Source organism: Sminthopsis crassicaudata, chromosome 1 (assembly GCF_048593235.1).
Source record: "Sminthopsis crassicaudata isolate SCR6 chromosome 1, ASM4859323v1, whole genome shotgun sequence".
Taxonomy (NCBI): Eukaryota; Metazoa; Chordata; class Mammalia; order Dasyuromorphia; family Dasyuridae; genus Sminthopsis; species Sminthopsis crassicaudata.
In genome coordinates, this window is record NC_133617.1 from 517556598 (window position 1) to 517576689 (window position 20092).

General features: G+C 33.5%; 1 long non-coding RNA gene across 3 annotated transcripts in view; it reads right to left on the reverse strand.

Annotated features, from left to right (window-relative positions):
• Positions 1-17442, reverse strand: part of LOC141550744 (uncharacterized) — a 51606-nt gene extending 34164 nt beyond the window's left edge. For all 3 annotated transcript variants that reach the window (XR_012484678.1, XR_012484679.1, XR_012484677.1), the window contains exon 1: positions 17357-17442. This is a non-coding gene — a long non-coding RNA (uncharacterized LOC141550744). The remainder of the gene's footprint in view (positions 1-17356) is intronic.
• Between the last annotated feature and the right edge of the window lie 2650 nt (positions 17443-20092).

Genomic DNA, 20092 nt, shown 5'->3' on the forward strand with positions numbered 1-20092 from the left:
TGTGGCTGTTTCTTTGTCTATTTCGCTGTCTTTGCCTCTCTGTGTCTTTATGTCTCTGTCTCTTTGTCTCTGTTTCTCTCTTCCTAAACTTCAGCTTAAGAAGATGTGTGAATCCAAATCAAATACTCTTTACACTACATTGAAGCTTTGAGTCCTAAGAATAAATGAATAGTGTTGAACAGCGGGCAGGAATCCAGCCTTTAGGCTGGCTCAGAGTTAGAAAATTCCAGGGTGATGCACTCTGCAGCTAAAGCAGAAAAAAACTCTCATTGACTGAGGGTAGGTGTTAAGCTGACATGTGTTGCCAGTCAATCTCAGTTATCATGTCCTGTCTCCTACTTTACCCAGATTTCTTAACAGTTAGTCTCAAGGATTTATTAAACCGCCACAGAATACAAAACAAAGCATTAAGGATCTGATGATATTAAAAATGGCTTATAGCAATGGGTAGCCAATGTTTGATATGGGAACTTATAAGGTTTTCAATTGTTCATGGCTTAATTTTTTTCCTAATTGCAAAATAGCAAATTCATTTGCTTTCTCAGTATAGCCTAAACTTCTTGAAGAAAGGAGTTATTCTTATGTACCCTTAATATTGAGCATGGTATCTTGCATATGATATCAACTTTATTAAACACTTGTTGAATTGAATTAGTTCTAACCTATATTAAAGTTATCTGTGTATATTTCATTCCTATCCTCATCATGTATTCCATTTCTACTTCTTAAAAAACTCTTAAAAAATCTTTGTAGCCCCAAGGCCTAGAATACTGCATTGCACATAGAAGATACTTAATAAATAATTACTTATGTCTCTTTGAAATGATAATAATTAAAGACAACTTGGTAGTCTATAAGTTCTTTGAGATCAGGGACAATTTCATCTTTGCATTTGTATCACCAGCATCTGCATGCTACCAGCATATGCTTGAATATTTTAATAGATGAGCCAGTTGTTCAGTATATATTTATTAAGCACCTATCATGTGACTGGCACTCATTAATATGGTATTTCTCTAGAAATGTAGACCATAAGCCATCTATGCCTGTTCATTTTGCATGACTCTTATCAATACCTCCCATAAGTTTACAACAAGCTTCTACTCATTGTAATAAAACAAGAGGTCTGTCTGTAGTTTATACTCTTTGACCCATCTAACTTTTCTTTTCATCATGCATTTATTTGGAAATCTTCTTGACTTTACTTTTTCTGTATAGTTCCTCACTTAAAATGTATCACAACCTGTTTATATCTACAATTATCTCTCCATTACCTTTTTGGCATCCTTGGACTTTGTAGTAGGCACTTAATAAATAACTTATTTATTGAATTCTTTACTACCATTGCAATAACTGTTAATAATAGCCTCAGAAACACCAGTCACATGCAACCTCAACGTTGCTACTTCTGTGTCCTAAATGTGATCTATAAAATTAGTTACGTGCCTGAGTTTTCCTTGAACCATGTGGTCAAATGCATAGCTACAACTCCCTTGTGAGGGAAATAATGTCTTCATCCAAGTATAACATAGATCACCACTTGGAAAGTAAAGTTCAGAATTGATTGAATAGTTAGATTCATCCCACAAACATGCACAGGAAGATGCTCAGGGCATACCTCTAGAATTTTATGTTAGTTCTTTCCGCTCTTTATGACATGTGAATGTAAGAATCAAAATGTAATAATGATAATATTAATATAGTAATGATAGTTATATAATGCTTTTTAAGTTCACAGAATACTTTATCTCCTGCAAGTTAATACATGTTAGCTTATTTGAGGCTCATAATTTGTAAGTAGATACTAGAAGCATCATTATTCAGATTTTAAGAAGTTTCAAAATGTCTGACCTAGAATTTTCTTGTAATTATATTATCCTTTACACTATAAGTTAGATTTCACATGTTAGAGATTACTTAATGAATTCATTTTATATCTAAGAATGCCTTTGATAGCTTCTAAGGGAGTAGGGTAAAATTTAGAATTGGCTGAATGTTTAGCCTTAAATAATTCAATGTCACCTTGTGAGAGGTCTTCAGTGGAATATCCCAAGGATTTGTCTTGGGACAAACACTGTACTGAGCTATTTGACATTTTTACCAATAACTCAGATAAAGTTATAGATGATATTTTTTATCAAATCTGCAAATGACACAAAGCTGAGGTGAGTAGCTGACAAGATGACAGGATCTGAAAATATCTCAATGTGTTGGTTCAAATCTAATGAGGTGGATGTAAATAGAAATATACACAAAATCTTAACAGATTTTAAAAGTCAGTTTTATAAGATGAGGAATTTATATCAAAGGAGGCATAGTTTCTAGTATTAGGGAAACCATAGTCTTCCTGCATCCAAAACATATCTGGATTTTAATGTTCTAATACAGGTACCACTTTTTAAGAAGGATATTAATAAGGTGGGAAGCAACCAGAGGAGTGCAGAAATTTGAATTAACCTAAGATATTTAAGGGTGGGGATGCTTCAGGGATGTGATAGCTATCCTCAAGTACTCAACTATTTGTCAAGTGGAAGAGGGATTAAATTTATTCTGCTAGTTCCCAGAAAGAAAGGCTGAGAAAAATGGGTGAATTTGCATATAGAAAGATTGGGTGGTGGTGATGGTGGAGATTTATGAAATTAGAGATTTCTCAAAATGGAATGAGTTTCCTCACTCTCCAAGGAAGGGGTGCACAACAGTTTGTGAAGTGTGGTATAGATGGTTTTTTTGTGTAACTACAGGCTGAAGTAGATGACATCTGCTGAGGTTCTTTGTAAATCTGAGATTCTGGTTGAGAATCAGGCAGAAAGTTAGATGACCTCTACTCTAAAACATGGACTTACCCAGATAGCAAACTTTACTTAGGATTCTTAGGATCTAGGTGGCTCAGTGAATAGAGTGCTGGGCCTGGACTCAAGAAGACTCAATTTCATGAGTTTAAATCTGGCATCACATATTTATTAGCTGTTTTACTCTGGACAAGGCACTTATCCCTGTTTACTTCAATCTCCTCAGCTAAAATGAACTGGAGAAAAAAGAGGCAAAACATTTCAATATCTTTGCAAAAAAAAATTCCAAACGGGGTCACAAAACGTGAGGCACGATTGAAATGACTAAATGACAGCAACAAAGTTTAAGAATGTTGTCATAATCCAGGAGGCAAAGTTATTGAATTGTGGAATGGGAAGGCAATCACTGTTTATAATAGATCTGGGGAGCACATTAGCTATCTTCTTGCTATAGGACTCTCTATGGATGGTAGAGAAAAGCAGGGAAAGCCCAGTTTTCTTTGCTGGTTTTCTTAAACTGTCCTTAATCTGATACTAAGAAGCTAAATGTGTTTCTTGGAGGTCAATCAAGAATGCCAGATGAGACCTTTTTCAGGCAAAGCACTGCAGATCAAGGAAATAAATCTGTATTTGTGTTCTCCTGTTTTGAGTGTGTCCACGGGAAACTCTTATGCATTGTAAGCTGCTATAAGCCGCCTAAGGTTTTAGGCACAGAAGAGGAAGACATCAAAAGGCTTGCTGATAATTGTCACAAGGTCAGTGACAGCTGTGTCCTTGGCAATGTCTTCTGAGGGCTTCCCTTTTTTCTTAGGAATAATTTTGTCAGTTTAATGGACCTTATAAGGAGTAGAACATTGACTTAGGAACAGGATATTGCTGATGCCTTCTCTCCTACTTCCTTAACTGTAAAACTGATGATCTTAGGATAGGACATAAGAAATAGAAATTACATCAAGACTTTTAATTTCTCTCTAAATAGTTACATTCCTCCCATAATCTCCAACCAGGATGCTTTGGAGAGCTGGGTAAATTTGTATAGTTCTTGATTCTTCATTCTTTCTAACGCCACATATCCATTCAGAAATCTTGTCAGTTATACCACCATAAAATTTCTCATCACAATCCCCATTTCCCACTTATATCACTAGCTATCAATAAGTCAATTAGCACTTAATCTCTCCTGGTCAGCTAGGTGGTGCAGCAAATGGAGCACTGATTCTAGGTTAGAAATACCTGAGTCCCAATCTGGCCTCAGACACTAGCTATGTAATTCTGACTAAGTCATTAGAACCATTGTTTGCCTCAGTTTCCTCAGTTGTAAAATGCGAATAAAAGTAGCACCTGCCTTTCACAGAGTTAATTCTTCCTCAAGTGAGCTTCAAATGACATATATTTATAAAGTGATTAGCACAGTTAGCACAAAGTGGGCATTTAATAAATTACTGATTCTTCCCCAACTGTGTCTAAGGATTGTGTTATGTGCTAGACATATAAAGAAAGGAAACAAAATAAATCAAAAAAAGGTCCCTGCTCTTAAGGAGCTCACAGTTTAATGGGGGAAGCTCACAGTTTAGAACTTTAGCTCCTGAATTATTGTAATACCTTCTGAAATTGTGTCTCAGACTCAAACAGATTCTTTTCTGGATCTGATTCTTACTAATAGGAGAGAATGAATACGCTGGTGAAAATGATATAAAGCCTGCAGGGAAGAATATATTCCTTTTAAAAGATTGTAATATAAAAGGAGAAGAAATCTGAACATAGCCTGATATACATCTTTGATATTGGGAAAGCAGTTTTCAAAGGCATCAGAGAAAAGATGGGTATTATTATCTCATGGACTAAAATGCACAGATGAAATCAGTTCAGGAGAGAAATATTCAAGAGTGAAATTCTGAAGACACGAGAGAAACCATTTCAATGAAGAGAAAAAAATGGAATTTATCTAAAGAGACTTATGTAGATGACTTGACACCTTCCCAAAAAACTTAGATTTTCTTTTATTTTCAATTTTCAAATAGTTATTTATTTGTGCCTTCTATCTCTACCCTTTGATTGAACCAAAGAAAAAATATGAAAAATGCAATTCTCATCATAAACTTGCATAATCTGTCAAAACAGATGCTAATATAGACTGTGCCTGAAAATGTATGTGTTTCTCTGAATTTAAAGTTCACTATCTCAATGAGAAGGTGAACAGAAGGATTTATCTTCAATCCTCTGGATTTGTGCTTTACAATTGCATTGACCAGAGTTCAAAAATCTTTTGAGTTGTTTTTCTCTACAACGGCAACTTAGATTTTAAGAAGATATATACAGAAGATGAAAGCAAGACCAGATATCAGGAAAGTTAATATAAGATCATGGCACTGTTTTGTAAAAATAGCATCAGGAATGCTAAAACTGAGAGTTCTTGGCAAGAGAAGCTAAAAACAAACCAGTGTTTCAAACTATGCTGAAAGAAAAAGTAGCATTAAAAGAAGAGAACCTTTACTTGGAAAAGATCTGATGATAATAACTGAAAATTGAGGAAAAACAAAACTATATATGGATGGACTGGGTTAAGTTCTTAGGGAGCCAGATACCTAATATAAGGATCAGGCTTTTGTTTTCTATACTTTAGTTCTATAATTCTTTATTCTGATGCCCCAGGGAAAATTACTTAAAACTTACATTTGAATCATATTTAAGGTTTTCTCAAAGGGCAGGAAGAGTGTGAGAAGGTAAACAATGTACATTTTTAGATCAGTTGTTGGATAGCTATTTATATTCTTTACATCAAAGAAACTAAATACAAAAAAGTTTTCAAGCGTGCATTTTCAGAGACACAAAACAGGAGATAGTAATATAATGGTTTTTATACTGTCCTGGAAGTTGAGATTTAAAGTCATTAAAATATAAATCATTTGAAACACTTCTAACTAGGTATTTCAAATTTTTCCTTGGCTCTACACTGTCCAGCTCCTTCTTCTAGACCCATGACTTCTATCAAGAGAGGCCAAGAACAGAATTCCTTCCTTCATTGCTAGTTATTTTCTCTGATGCAGAAATTCCTTGCTGACAGCTAGCTATAACTAAGGTACCCATATTCTCCAAACTACTCAAAATCACAAAATTGTTTTCCAAAGCTGGGAATGTCTGCCTATTGCTATTTGGTCAACTGTGTTCAGGAAAGCAGCAAACAAAAGAAGTAGCCAAATTCACCTAAACTTGCCCATTGCTTTTGTTGCCATTTGATACCAGTTTGCTATTTCTCCCATAGTGGGGAGAAGGTCACTGGCTCTTTTCTCTGCCCTTCTATGGATTGTTTCAAATAATATGCAGACAGGAAGGAAAAATAAAAAGATGGCAGTTACTTTTTTTTTTTTTTAAAGTTTACTGAGGCAGCAATTCTTCCTGCTAAGTAGCCGGTATGGGTACATCAGTCTCAAAGCACTGAATTACTAAATGCAGAAGAGTTTCCTCAGAAGGGGCCACAGCTTAGGCTCATCATTCCATGGAGTATCCTCCAATCCAAGCTTCCATTGTATAGTTAAGTTGTTAGTAAGAGAGCATCTAGCTATTTTTAATGAACTTAGCTCACCTGGCCTAGATGAATTGGCTTGATGAAGTTTCTGAATCCCTGTCAGTGATATTTGAAAGGTCATGGAAACCATGAGAAATCCCACAAGAATGGAGAAGAGATTTTGTGTTCCAATTTTTTAGAAATGGTAACAGAACATCCTATAAGCTTTGAGTTTGATGTCAATGCTTGGGATTTTTAAAATCAGTCATTATAATGAAGGATAATAACTATATAGAAAGGAAAAGAACAATTTCAAAGTGTGATTTGATGGCTTTAATCAAGAATTGGTCATACCATACTGAGCTCATTTCTTTTTACGATAAGATTATTAAACTAATTGATCTTTAGTTGTTGTTGAGTCAATTAATCATGTCTGGCTCTTCATTACTACATTTGAGGATTTCTTGAAAAAGATACTTGAGTGGTTTGTCATTTCCTTCTCCAGCTCATTTGAACAGAAAAGGAAACTGAGGCGATCAGAAATAGGAGACTTGTTCAGGGTCACACAGTTAGTGTTTGAAGCCAGATATGAACTCAGGAAGATGAGTCTTCCCAGTTCTAAGCCTGGTGCTCTAACAATTGTGCTACTTAGCTACCTAGTGGTTGCTTAGGCTGGAAAGAAAAGAAGCCTAATCAGGAACATAATAACTGTTTTCAAGTATTTGAAGTATTGCTTTATGGAAGAGAGAATATAGGCTTATTCAGTTTGAACCCAGGGGACAGAACTAGGAACAATAGGTAGAAGTTGGAAAGGCCTAAATTTAGGTTTGATGTCAGGAAACAGTTTCCTCACAATTAGAGCTGGTCAAAAGTAGAAATGTAATTTATTTGAGATGATGGATTTTTTCTCCTTGAATGTCTTAAATCAGAGATGAAATGGCCATGTCTCAGGTATATTATAATGGGGATTCCTTCATATCTTAAATGGACTTATGGTCTCTGTGGTTTTTTCCCAATTCATATTCTTCAATTTTAAGAAGTCTCACTAACTTCAACCTCTCTTCCATATGATGGCCAAAATAATTTTCCTAATACTAAGATCAAACTCTATAACTCTCCTACTCAAAAAACTACAGAGGCTCCCTATTGCCTCCAGGATCCAATGTAAAGTTCCCTCTTTGACATTTTAAAGTTCTTTCAATCTAATCCAAATTTATCTTTCCCAGCTTTATTATACCCAGACCAAGATTACTTTAAAAGAACATTAATAAGTTGGAAAGCACTCAGAAGAGGGTAAATATGATGGTGACAAACTTTTTTGTACAATGATTATGTTTTACAGTTCAGAAAACTGATCTTTTTATTGTTTCTCATAAAGGACATTGGCTGTTTCTGCCCCTCTATAGCCATTCCTGTAATGTACTCATTCCTCACTACTGCCTATTAGAGACCCTAATTTCCTTTAAAGCTGAACTCAAATCCTGCTTTCTATAGGAAAGCTTTTGATCTAGTGATGTCTTCTCCACCAAATTAAAATATATTTTAATATGTACATATTTTAAGTACCTTATAGGTAGGGGACTTTCATTTACTCTATGCCTAACGGCTAGAAGAGTGCCTGACACATTGTAGACATCCTGAAAATACTTACTGTTTGAAGGCTATGGAGTGGTATAAAAGCTTTGTTATCAATCCTACTGAATTGTAAAAGCTTTGAATTTGAATCTAGTGATAGACTGTCTGCAACTTGTCATTCAAGGACCAAACTTTAAGAAGCACACTTCTGACAAAAGTTTCTCCAACTCTAGCCTTGATTATAATCTATAGACTTTTAAAATGATTTGTCATGTTTTGAAGCCAGTTTTGAAACATTTTTACCACTTGCATAAATTTTGTAACCTTTTGAGATATATGGCATGCTTCAAGGCTATACTACTTCATTTCTATTTGGGAATTCTGTGATTCCAGAACAATTATTTCTCACATGTCAACATATTTATCAGAGTTCATCATTTATTCAATGAAGAAATGCCTTCAGGCATATCGAAAGAAAAAGTTCTCTAAAATATTTTTAGGGTAAATGTTATATAGTTTGATGAAAATGCTCAGATCTTAAAGGCTTGTACAACCATCTGATGATGGCTTGGGGATATATTTAAATGAAGAAGTAAATTTTATCAAGTAAAACTGACTTTTCCCCAATACTCCAGTCTCTCTACTGTCTTTTTTATAGCACGTTATTTTATTTCATAGCAATGATTAGTAACTGGTTTCTTTTTTGTTTATTTTACTAATTTTCTTGTATTTTCAATTTCAAATTTCAATTTTCTTTACCACATAGTAGAAGAATCTGTAACAACCTTTAGAGTTTCTAGATCCCCCTTCAAGTTTTGGTTTATTTTCAGAGGATTATTAAATAGGCTGTTTTCAGCAATAGTTTATCAGTGTGGGTACTGTTTCTATCAACAAAACTTTCATTTGCCCTTCTTGTTTGATCTTGTTTTATTATAGACTTGAATCATATTTAAAACACTAGACTTCCCCATGCCAGTAATAGGTCTAATAGTTACTGAGATATGTTCAAAAAGCTACAATTTTTGTATATTTCTTTGGAATTATATCTAGTCTTAACAACTAGAGAATTAAAAGCACGACAAAAGATAACAATGAAATATTTATATGGAATGAAGTTTAATACCCAACTGGCAGAAAGCTTTCAAATTGTGGGAAAATTAGTTCAATTTATTTTCATTTGGTTAAATTAATTCATTTCTAGTCAGCTTATGTAAGTAGAACTATTGCTGTCAAAAATGAAATCATATTAAAATATTGTTTATTCCAAGGAATCCACACACCACTGTAGTATGTCTCAGAGATAAAATGTTAACCCACATCTCTTTGATTCCACACTTCAAAAAAGAAAAGTCATGATTTGGTTTGTTTTCCTCATCTGGCTTCAAATAGGGAGGACAATGCAACTCTTTTGAGAGATGTAAAGTAGAAAATCCTTCACTTCTATGTTGAACTGCTTTCTCGACTATAGTTTGTATAGAAAATGAATCATCTGTATTAGTCACTGGCAAATTTCTTAATTTAGTCATCCATAGGGATTGTTGTCAAAATGTCTGTATAATAGAATAAAATGTTTTCATTATTAAAACAACAAAGTGATCTAAGTAACCATAATCTAGTAACAGTTTTGGGTAAGGTGGTTATTATAATCCATTGTCTGCCTTTGGAGACGTAAAGCTAGTCATATTATACATAATAACCAAATACCCGAATTGATCCATTCAGTGGAAAAATCAGCCTCAACAGCTGTTGACACATTGCAGACTATGTCACAGTTTTCTAAGTATTTTGCTTTTCAATCAGTTTTCTTGGGAACAGTCCTGATACCTCTGACCAGGCATTCCAAAGGGATTGAGGAAAGGCTTCAAAAGTGATATCAAGGATGTAAGTAGTAGTGACATGACATGAAGTCATCATTATCTAGCCTCATCAGGCAGCTCACATCTTAGGCCAGCACATAAGACATCCCCAGGGCTGTAAACAACACAGGGAAAGCCAACTGGGAATAATAGATTGCCAGAGTTATACTAGTAAGCCAAAAAAAAAAAAAAAAAAAAAAAAAAAAAAGGGAAAAGAACCTATTTGTACAAAAAATATTTATAGCAGCTTTTTTTTGTGGTGTTTAAGATTTGGAAATCAAAGAGTTGCCCATCAGTTGAGGAATGGCTAAATAAATTGTGGTATGGTTATAATAAAATATTATTGCTTTGTTTTTTTCAGAAAAATCTTGAAATACTTATATAGACTGATGCATAGTAAAGGGAACAGAATGAGAACATTGTTCACAGAAACAACAATATTGTTGGAAGAACAGTGAATGACAGCTATTCTTAGTAATAAAATAATCAAAGACAATCTTGAAGGACTAAAGATGAAGCATATTATTCACCTCCAGAGAAAGAACTCATACTGTTTGAATACAACTGAGATATGCTATTTCTTGCTTTCTTGCTTTCATTTTTCTCCCTTTTTATTCGAGCCATGTTTTACCTATATGTGATTGCTTCTCATCTTTGGGAAAGGGATAGAGAAGAAGGGATAGAATTTGGAATTCAAAACTTTAAATAAAAATGTTAAAAAATTAAAAAAAGAGATCTTACATAACTTTTGAACTCTCCTTTCTTCAATGACAAATTTTATTTAAGTAATAGTATACATAAAAGGCTAGTCCACAAGTTCCAAATGCAAAATTCTTCCCCTTCTTTGCTATTATCTATTGTCTGTAGGCAGTGCCAGAGTAGAAAAATATTTAGTCTAGTCCTGAAGATTTTCACTTATAACTGCTACTTTCATTCCTTCACACTGATTGTCTGAATTTCCTTAGTGTGGTAATACAAATGAAAGGAATTACAAGAATATTGCTTGATGCAATTCTTTAATGAATTTTGTGGTGGATGACAAAAGGCAAATGTTAAATGTCTCTTAAATTATATGTGTGTATGTGTGTGTGTGTGTGTGTGTGTTTTATATGACAAGTGGGGGCATACCTATAGAAGTTTCACAAAATGAAAATAGAGTGATTTAGGAAGGAATCAGGATTGTAACATACTAGGCTCCATATTGGAGAATTTTCTATTTTTGTAATTAAACAATAAAATTACCTGATTATTGTGGGCAAAAAAATAGAGACAATACTGAAGTCAGAGTCACATTAATATTACTTTAGTTATCTAGATGCAGAGTATACAATGGTCTTTATTTTGCTGATATAGCAGATTAGTTCTTCAAAGTCTGGGCCAAAGTCCCTGGGGAGGGGGGGTGAGGGAGACCATTGTGGCCTCATCCCAGGAAGGGACATGATCTGACTACAAGGATATGTTATAGACCAGTCAAAGGGTGGAAAACGGATCTCATTCCATTATTGTTCCCCTTATTCCCCAGCATTGCTCTGTGCTGCTCCCTCCCTTTGTCCTGTCCCTTTTCTCTGAAGCACAAGGTTCCAATCACTCCCTTTCTGAGGAGGAAGTGGTACAAATACACAATATACTATCTATCTATCTATCTATCTATCTATCTATCTATCTATCTATCTATCTATTACATAATATGATATGGTGACAGATCATATACACACTTGAATATATATTTTATAGATGTTATGTAATAAACACAATATGCACAATTATATATATGACTAATATACATATGTATATATGTGGTTATATATCACTGTGTATACTGTATGTAATAAAATATGTATATATATGTGTTATATAATATAAATATGTATATATTATGTACATATCACACGCTCACTATACATGTATGTATAATTATATATGATATATATACACTCTATACACATACAACTATACATCCATATAATCACACATGTGCATATATATATAATTATAGATTGCATAGAATATCTGTTATAAGTATTATGCATATGCAAGAGATGTATTCAATTTTTTTTTCTTTTTTGATCAATGGAGGGATGTGATCAAAAAATTTTGGAAACTACTACAATTCCCATTTTACATATAAGGAAACTGAGGTAGCGAGCTGGTAAGTTTCTTTCTGAGTGAGGATTTGAATTCAGATCTATCCTGAGCAGATCCAGTACTCTAAGTGCTGTGCAGTGTAGCTGCCTCTAATCTAAATAATCTAATCTAAAAATTCCAGCTAATTCTAATGAACTATTTAGTATAATTATTTTTATTATTATTTTAGTTGTCACAATCATTATTTTTACCATCAATAGAAATAGGTTAAAAATGTAATGTGATATGTGAACTTGTTCGGATGTTTGACATTAATAAATTTAAGAAAACAAATACTTTGATGTCTATCTATTCTTAACATTTATTTTAAATGTTTTCTGATGTGTAAATCATAGATAATTAAGTTTTTACTTTCCTGAATGGTGCTGTTTGTTTGCCAGTAGCTTGGAAATATGACAATTTATCTAAAAATGACTGAGTGAGCCATAACTGTGTGTGTTGAATAAATACTGTCCATGAATTAAGTAAATGGATAGGTCAGCATACAAAAGAACTTAAATATTATGAAATTATAGTTTCTCATTAACTAATCATTATATTGCTTATAGGCTAAGGTAATAGAACAAAAGGACTGACTGATATCAAGATATACTCCAATTAGTGTTACAGAATAACTAATAATGTTAGCTATTTTAATAAGTTCATCTTAGTGTTTAAAAAGATGGATGGCCAACTTTATGTTTAAGATTGATGGAGAAGACTTTCCTGTTTATGATTTCTTCTGTTTTATGTCTCCCCGTTTTTATCCCAGGTCACTGCTACAAAATATAATGTTCCAAGGTACAAAAATATTTTGGATTTTTTTTTATCACACTATCTGGGACATCTTCAGAATGAATATTAAGGACATACAAAGCAATAGTAATGTCTCTCAAGACCTAAAGTTTAAAGTGAGATGTCTGAGATTTGCTAAAAGTTGAAAAAAAATCGAAACACTTTTTAGTGCTTAATTTAAAGAATCATAGAATTGAATTCCTAGAAGTTATTTGTCTGGTTCAGCCTCCTCAGAACCTTACAATTATTCTATTTAGTCCAATTCTCTCATATTATTAATGAGGAAACTGAGACCAGAAATTAAGTGATTGCTCAGAGTTTCAATGATAATAATTAGGGGAGGTGGTTTTAAACCCATGTTTTCTGAACGTCTAATTGACATTCCTTTCCTTGTTATACACAGACTCTCCTTCAAAAAGTTCTTGGGTGTGGGATCAGAAGTGCTCTGGCAAATGGTAACAGAAGCAGAGAGGGGAAAATTTATATAAGGCACACTTTTAAGATTGATCTGTATTAACACTTTCTTAAGTTCAGGCAATCAAAAAATCAATAACTCATACTCCAATTTGTTTTTATTTCTGAGTTGTAAATGCTTACACTGAAAATTTAACCATTGGTTTTGCCAGTTTAATCAAGTTGGCTCCAATATACTCCTGGGTGAGGTGATTTTTTTTTCTATTAAAATGGATGTTTGTCCATTTTCAAGTAAAAAAAAAATGCTATTTGCATAGCTTGCTAATATTTGGTGTTATAAAGGTATCTATGCTTTCCAAGTATAATAACTTCCTTATTCTAAAGATTTTTAAGCCTTGTACGATTGTTCTTTCAAAACACTAGAGCATCCTTTCACCAAAGGGCTGAAATCAAATTTAAGAATGCCATCCTTAGAGAAGAATTAGAAGGCCCATGTAAGCTAGAAAGCTTGAGTTTCAGGATTTGCCACCAAGCTTCCCTGACAAGTTTTGTTACAATTAATAGTCTGATCCCTACTCCTTTAAAAGAAGAGAGGGGGGAAAAACATTTATTAAGTGCTTACTATGAGCCAATCATTGCACTTGATGAAAGTTGTCTTATTTTATCTTTACAACGACTCTATGAGATAGATACTATCTTTATCTCCATTTTATAGTTGAGGAAACTGAAACTCATAGAAATTAAATATCTTATTCAGAGGCACATAGCTAGTAAGTATCTGAGATGGGATTTGAATTCAAGTCTTTCTGAGCACAGATCTAACCACCATACCTCCTAGCTGCTTCTGCCAATTCATAGCTTCACAAAAAAGAAGAAGGAATTGCTGTGTTCCTGCCTATTCATTCAAAGGAAAAAGAGTACAAGCAGAGGAGAGGGGTTGGGGATAGAAAGAATATGGCTGAATAGAACCAACTAGAAAATAAGTGCCCCCATGAGGATTTTTAATTCTTTATATATGTGTGTGTGTAAGGGAGAGGGAGAGGGAGAGGGAGAAATGGATCCCTCTGGCAGCCTGGAAAAACTTGCTCCTTTCTCAGAATGATATTTCTAAATGCCTAAAATATTAATTATATCAAAAACATTTATATACATATTTATATATGTATATATGTATGCATGTGCATAGATAATATATGGGTATAGTCTTATACATATGTGTGTATATGTATATATATATAAAGAGAGAGAGAGAGAGAGGAGAGTTCATGAATATGTGTGTGTGTGTGTGTGTGTGTGTGTAAGTTCATGAACCCCGGTTAAGAACTCTTGCTTAAAGATCTTCTGTACTTCAGAACAGAAGACTACAAGCCCAACTTGAGTCAATCCTCTCTTTACTGATCTTGCTCTGAGCAGGAAGCTTCCAACACCAGGAAACTCTTTAACTATAGAAGAGTGAGAGACTGAGAATGAGGAGGGAAGTCAGGAAAAAAAAAGTTATTGAACAAAAAGATAAACCCTCCCCCCCCACCAATATTTCAAGAGAGAAAGGATAACTATAAACCTAACTTCTAAGCAAATATACCAAAAGTGAGACTCAAGTTGCATTAAGGAAAAATGAGGAAAAATCAAAGACTATGGGATACTGGAAACACATTACATTATGAGTAATTTTTTCCAAGTATAGATAGATACTTTCACATATTATATTCCTAGTGAAAAAGAGAATTTTATAGATTCCCCTGATATCATTTAACAAGAGGCAAGAAATTCTAAAATATAGAACTTAGAGAAATGTGCACGAATCTCTCTAGAGAAACAGATGTTCTGAAAAAAGAAAATAGCAAGTCTAGCGAACAAAAATATGGAAATAGAAGAATATTTTAGAAGAAAAACAAAAGATTCTGATGAGACATATGAAATTTGTACTAGTAAAAGTAATTGATCTTGAAAATGAAACTCCCAGAGACAACTTAAAGATCATAGGTGTTCCAGAAGAACAAATATATGTTTTTCAAAGCCTGAATACTATTTACAGGAAAAAAAATTCAAGAAAAATTTCTAGCACTTTTAAATACCCACAATAAAGTACTGATCAATTGAATCTTCAAATTGCCATCCTGAAAAAATCCAGTACTTGAAACTCGAAGGTATATAGTGGTGAAATTTCAAGTTTATCACCACACAACAAACTTTGAAAACAATCAAGAACACCTTTATTCATAATGAAGTTTTAATTCAAATAATTTAGAATAATTTCATATCCTTGAGAAATTAGGGAGAAAATGAAATTGTATATTCCAAAAAGCAAAAGAGGTTAAGCTGCAACCTAAAATAACATATACTGAAAGGTATAATGTAACCAGCAAAGAAAAAGCCAGAGTTTTTGTGGCACAGTGGATAGAACACCAGTCCTGAAGTCAGGAGGACCTGAGTTCAAATTTGACTTTAGATACTTTAGACCTGGGCAGGTCACTTAACACCAATTGCCTCAGCCAAAAAAACAAAAAAACCAAAAAAACCCCCAAAAACCAAACCCCCCCCCCAAAAAAGACAGACTATTAACAAAAGGAAGGTATTTGAAGCATTCCTTTTAAAAACGACTACCTACAAAACTTAGAAGTGAGCAGGAATTTCAGCAAGTGGGAATTACAAAAAAGTTAAATAAATACAATTATCAAGAAAAAACAATGAAATGATTTCCTTCATGTTTATAGGATCTTAGAAAAGAAAACTGAGAAGAAAGAACAGAAAGAAATCATCAATGTACAAAAAAGGGTTAATGGGCTAATGACATAAAATCTAAAAAATGGGATGGATTAAATCCTTTGTTCCCATTTAGTGAAGTATCTTTTATGGGAGGAATAACGCATTTGGGAATTGATAGGTTGAGAGGAAGATAGAAGAAGTTATGAGAGGAAGATATCAGAAGATAATTCTGATTTAATCCAAGAACCAAAAGATAATTTGGATAATTTTTCTTTTTAATTTAGTTTAGTCTCTTTAGTCTAACAAGAGTATAAGGATTGTGAGAGAATAGTAAAAGTAAAAAGTAAAGAATGGGAGAGACTTAGAGAGAAGAAATAAAAGATGGGTCTTGCCCCAGAAGGGGAAATGACCAAATGCCATTAAAGAACATTCTTGAGGGTGGAGAGAGTATATGTCTCTAGTAAGAAGCAAGGCTATTATTTATGCATATGTATCTATGTATGTATACATGAATATATTCATACATGAATAAATATGTGTGTATAATAATTATGTATTACATGTAAATATTTCCCCAGGGGAAATGGAAACACTCAGAGATGACTTTCTTGAAACTAAGATTGTATATCCAAGGACTGTATCCCTCTCAGGATGGTATGTAAAAGTCACCAGGGTCAGTACACAAAATGTTAGGGAGACAAAGAACTATAGATAGTATAAACTCATACTAGAAGTGGTTGGTGATCACAATAAACACAAGGGACAGATCCATGCTGGATAATTTGGGATAAAGAATAATTCCCATTATACAATACTAAAATTTTTATGAGTTGTATTTCTTAAGAGTGAGGAACAGTAGAAAAATGTTCCCTCCCTAATCCTCACCCCCCAAAGAATATACAAGGTGATGGGTGAGTGAAATCATCAAATTTTTTAAAAAATGGGAAAGAAAAAGAAACTTAAAATTGGCTCTTCAGAAGCTCTGTCTTTCTGAGGGACAGAGTGAGAGTAGCAAAGGAACAAGTGAGGATAAGCCCATGAATGGGAAAATGAAATTTAAGATAAACTAGAGGTGGATAGAAATAAGAACAACAAATAGGAAATTTATAGAAAATTGAAAAAATAATATTTAATCCAAGAAGTTTGGAAAGATGAAGGAAGGATGCTTTTGAAACACATACTTGGCAGGGAAAATAAAGGGTTAAAAATGGGGCAGAGGAACAGGAAAAGAAAAGAGAGAAAGAAAGAAAGAAAAAGATAAGAAAGGAAAGAAAAGGACATGAGAAAAAGAGAAAGGAAGAAAATAAAGAAAGAAGAAAGAAAGGTTATCTATATTGTGGATATATGCAGATATATATATATATATAAATACACATATGCATATGTATTATATATATATATATATATGAGAAAGAGAAATTTCTTTTTAAATAAAAATGTGCAATTGAGCTTGAGGTGATTTTGATATTATTATCAGTTCTAGAAAAACACATACATATACACTCACATACACACACTCAAATCCATTCCAGGATAAAAGTCCTAATCTTAAGAACAGGATAATATAATCTATCAAATCATAAAAGGCTTACTTTTCAAATAGCAACCTCTTCACCCAAATCAATGGATTCTCCTGAGTGCTGAAGAGGATGTCTTTATCTCAGGCTTCCTCTCTGTAATATGTCTCACTGAGTAAATACCTTTATTTCATCTGTCACTCATATTTATTTTGGATTTGGTGACAGGGCATATTTGGGATTGATTCAGTGGCAGCAAAAGACCAACCCCATTTTGAGAAGTTTGCAACATGCAGAGTGGGATGGTCAGACAGTTACAGGGCATTGACTCAGTGCCACACGAGCTGTGTTAGAATTTTTGGCAAGTGCCCCTGGTATCACAACTGGGCTCAGGAGCAAATAGTTCTTTGACAGGCACAAATGACTGGATCATGCTTAGTTTGGGGCTTGCTGGAACTCCAGGCTATGCTCATCCAGAAAACTACACAATGTACCTTGTTCAACACAGCTCACATGTTTCAAGATTGTGTTACTACAGTGACTAACAGAAATCTTTTGAACTTATTTTCCACCTTTTCTCTTTTCTTTTCTTTTGAAGTACATCTCTGAAAATAGCATTGTTAGTTACTGTAGCAAAATTGTAGATTCTGCAACTGACTCATACGACTAAATTTGATAGGGATGCAGTCTATGATATTTGTAAGTTGATTCACTCTCCTTTAGAACAAAGGAGGAGAAATCTGAACTGTGCTTCTGAAATGTTATGATAAAAGTGTATCAAGCAGCAAATGAACTAACTGTTGAAAGCTTGGGCTTAAAATTAATCTCTAATTGATTTACACTCAATTAGTTATGAAAAATAAAAAAGAGATAGAAAATTAGGATTATTTGTAACTCAAAAGTTATCTCATTTCATCCTTAAGAATAATAAAAAAGATCTTGCAAAGAAGAAATTTTGGGGCTCAGGGAATTGCTGAGATCACATAGCTAGTTAGTGTGGGAGCTGTGCTTGGAATCAGGTTGTTGAATTCTGTCTAATGTTTCTTTGATATATCAGAGATTGTAGTGGACCATATTTCTGAATGTCCCCAACTATATCTCTATGTCCATTTCTTCCACTTACCTTTTCTATTTTGGCATTTAAATCACTTCCTTAGCCTTAAAAAGAAAAAAGAAACCTTAACTAATTTATGCACATTTTAAAAAGTCATATCCCCAAAGGTTTAAGCCAGTCACCTGGTATATTTTGAGGGTCATCTCTGACTTCTTTCCTCTCTCTACTTAGTATTCTATATTCCTTTAATTCTGACAGTTTTTCCTTCAAGTTATTTCTTTTATCTATTTCTTATGTGTTCCTAACACTTTAATTCAACTCAAAGACTCCTTGATGGACCAGTGAGACCTACAAATTCTTTTGCAAAATAAATTTTTAAAGTAATTGCTAGGTATATATCTAAAAGACATCCAAAAAAGGAGGAATGACCTATTTTTACAAAAATATTTATGTTTGCCCTTTTTGTGGTGACTAAGAATTGGAGATCAAAAGAATGCCCATCAATTGGGTAATGGCTAAACAAGGTGAGGTATTTGATAGTAATGGAATATTATTTTGCTATGAGAAATGACAAGCAGGATGATTTCAGAAAAACCTGGAAAGATTTACATGAACTGATGTATAGTGAAGTGAGTAGAATCAGGAGAACATTGTACACAGTAAATGCAATATTGTTTAATAAAGAACTGTGAAGGATGACTTAGCTATTCTCAACAATAAGAGTCTCAAAGGACTAATGATGAAGAATTCTATCTGCCTCCAGAGAAAGAACAGATACTCTCTCAATACAGATGAAAACATAGTATTTTTTACTTTCTTTCCTTTTATTTGAGCCTTTTTATACAAATTGACTAGTATGGAAATGTTTTACATGATTATGCATGTATATACCTATATCTGATTGGTTACTGAATTAGCGGGGGGGGGGGGGGGGAAAGAGGGGAGAGAGAGAGGGATAGAATTTAGAACTTAAAACTTTAAATAATTTTTATAATAAAAAATAAAGTATTTGAATAATATGTTAAATTTTAGTTAAAGGTTGGTGAAAATTAAGATGTAATTTTTTTCCTCATCCAAAATCATAGACTCCATTTCAGGATATGTGAACCCTAGAGTAAAAACTCAAAGTCCTCATTCCCTCACTTTTAGATTGTTTCAAAAGTTTCAGGTAAAAACTTTGATGTGTAAAATATATACAGAACTGTGAGTAGTATGATATATTTAAAAAGAGAATGAAATCTGTGATCAAGAGCCTAGAATTTGAGGCTCAGATCTCATATTAATTAGGTGAGGAGCATAAAAATCTCAACTTCTGACTCTGTTTTTCATTTGTTATTTGTGATAATATTTGCAATATACTTATGGGATTATTGTGAAGAAAGTGCTTTGTAAGCCTTAAAGTTCTTTGTAAATATGAGTCACTATAATTAAAGATATTTTAAAATATTAATCAATTGCCATTTGTTTAGTGACCAAGGATTATAAATAACCAATCAAGAGAAATGATAAAAAATTGCAAATAATCACTGAAAAAATTAAAGAAGTGTGAATGTAAAGATATCACCTGGGGGGCAGCTAGGTAGAGCACTGGTTAGAGCACCAGCCCTGAAGTCAGAAGGACCTGAGTTCAAATCTGCCCTCAGACCCTTAACACTTCCTAGCTGTGTGACCCTGGGCAAGTCATTTAACCCCAATTGCCTCAGCAACAACAACAACAACAACAACAACAACAACAACAACAACAACAACAACAACAA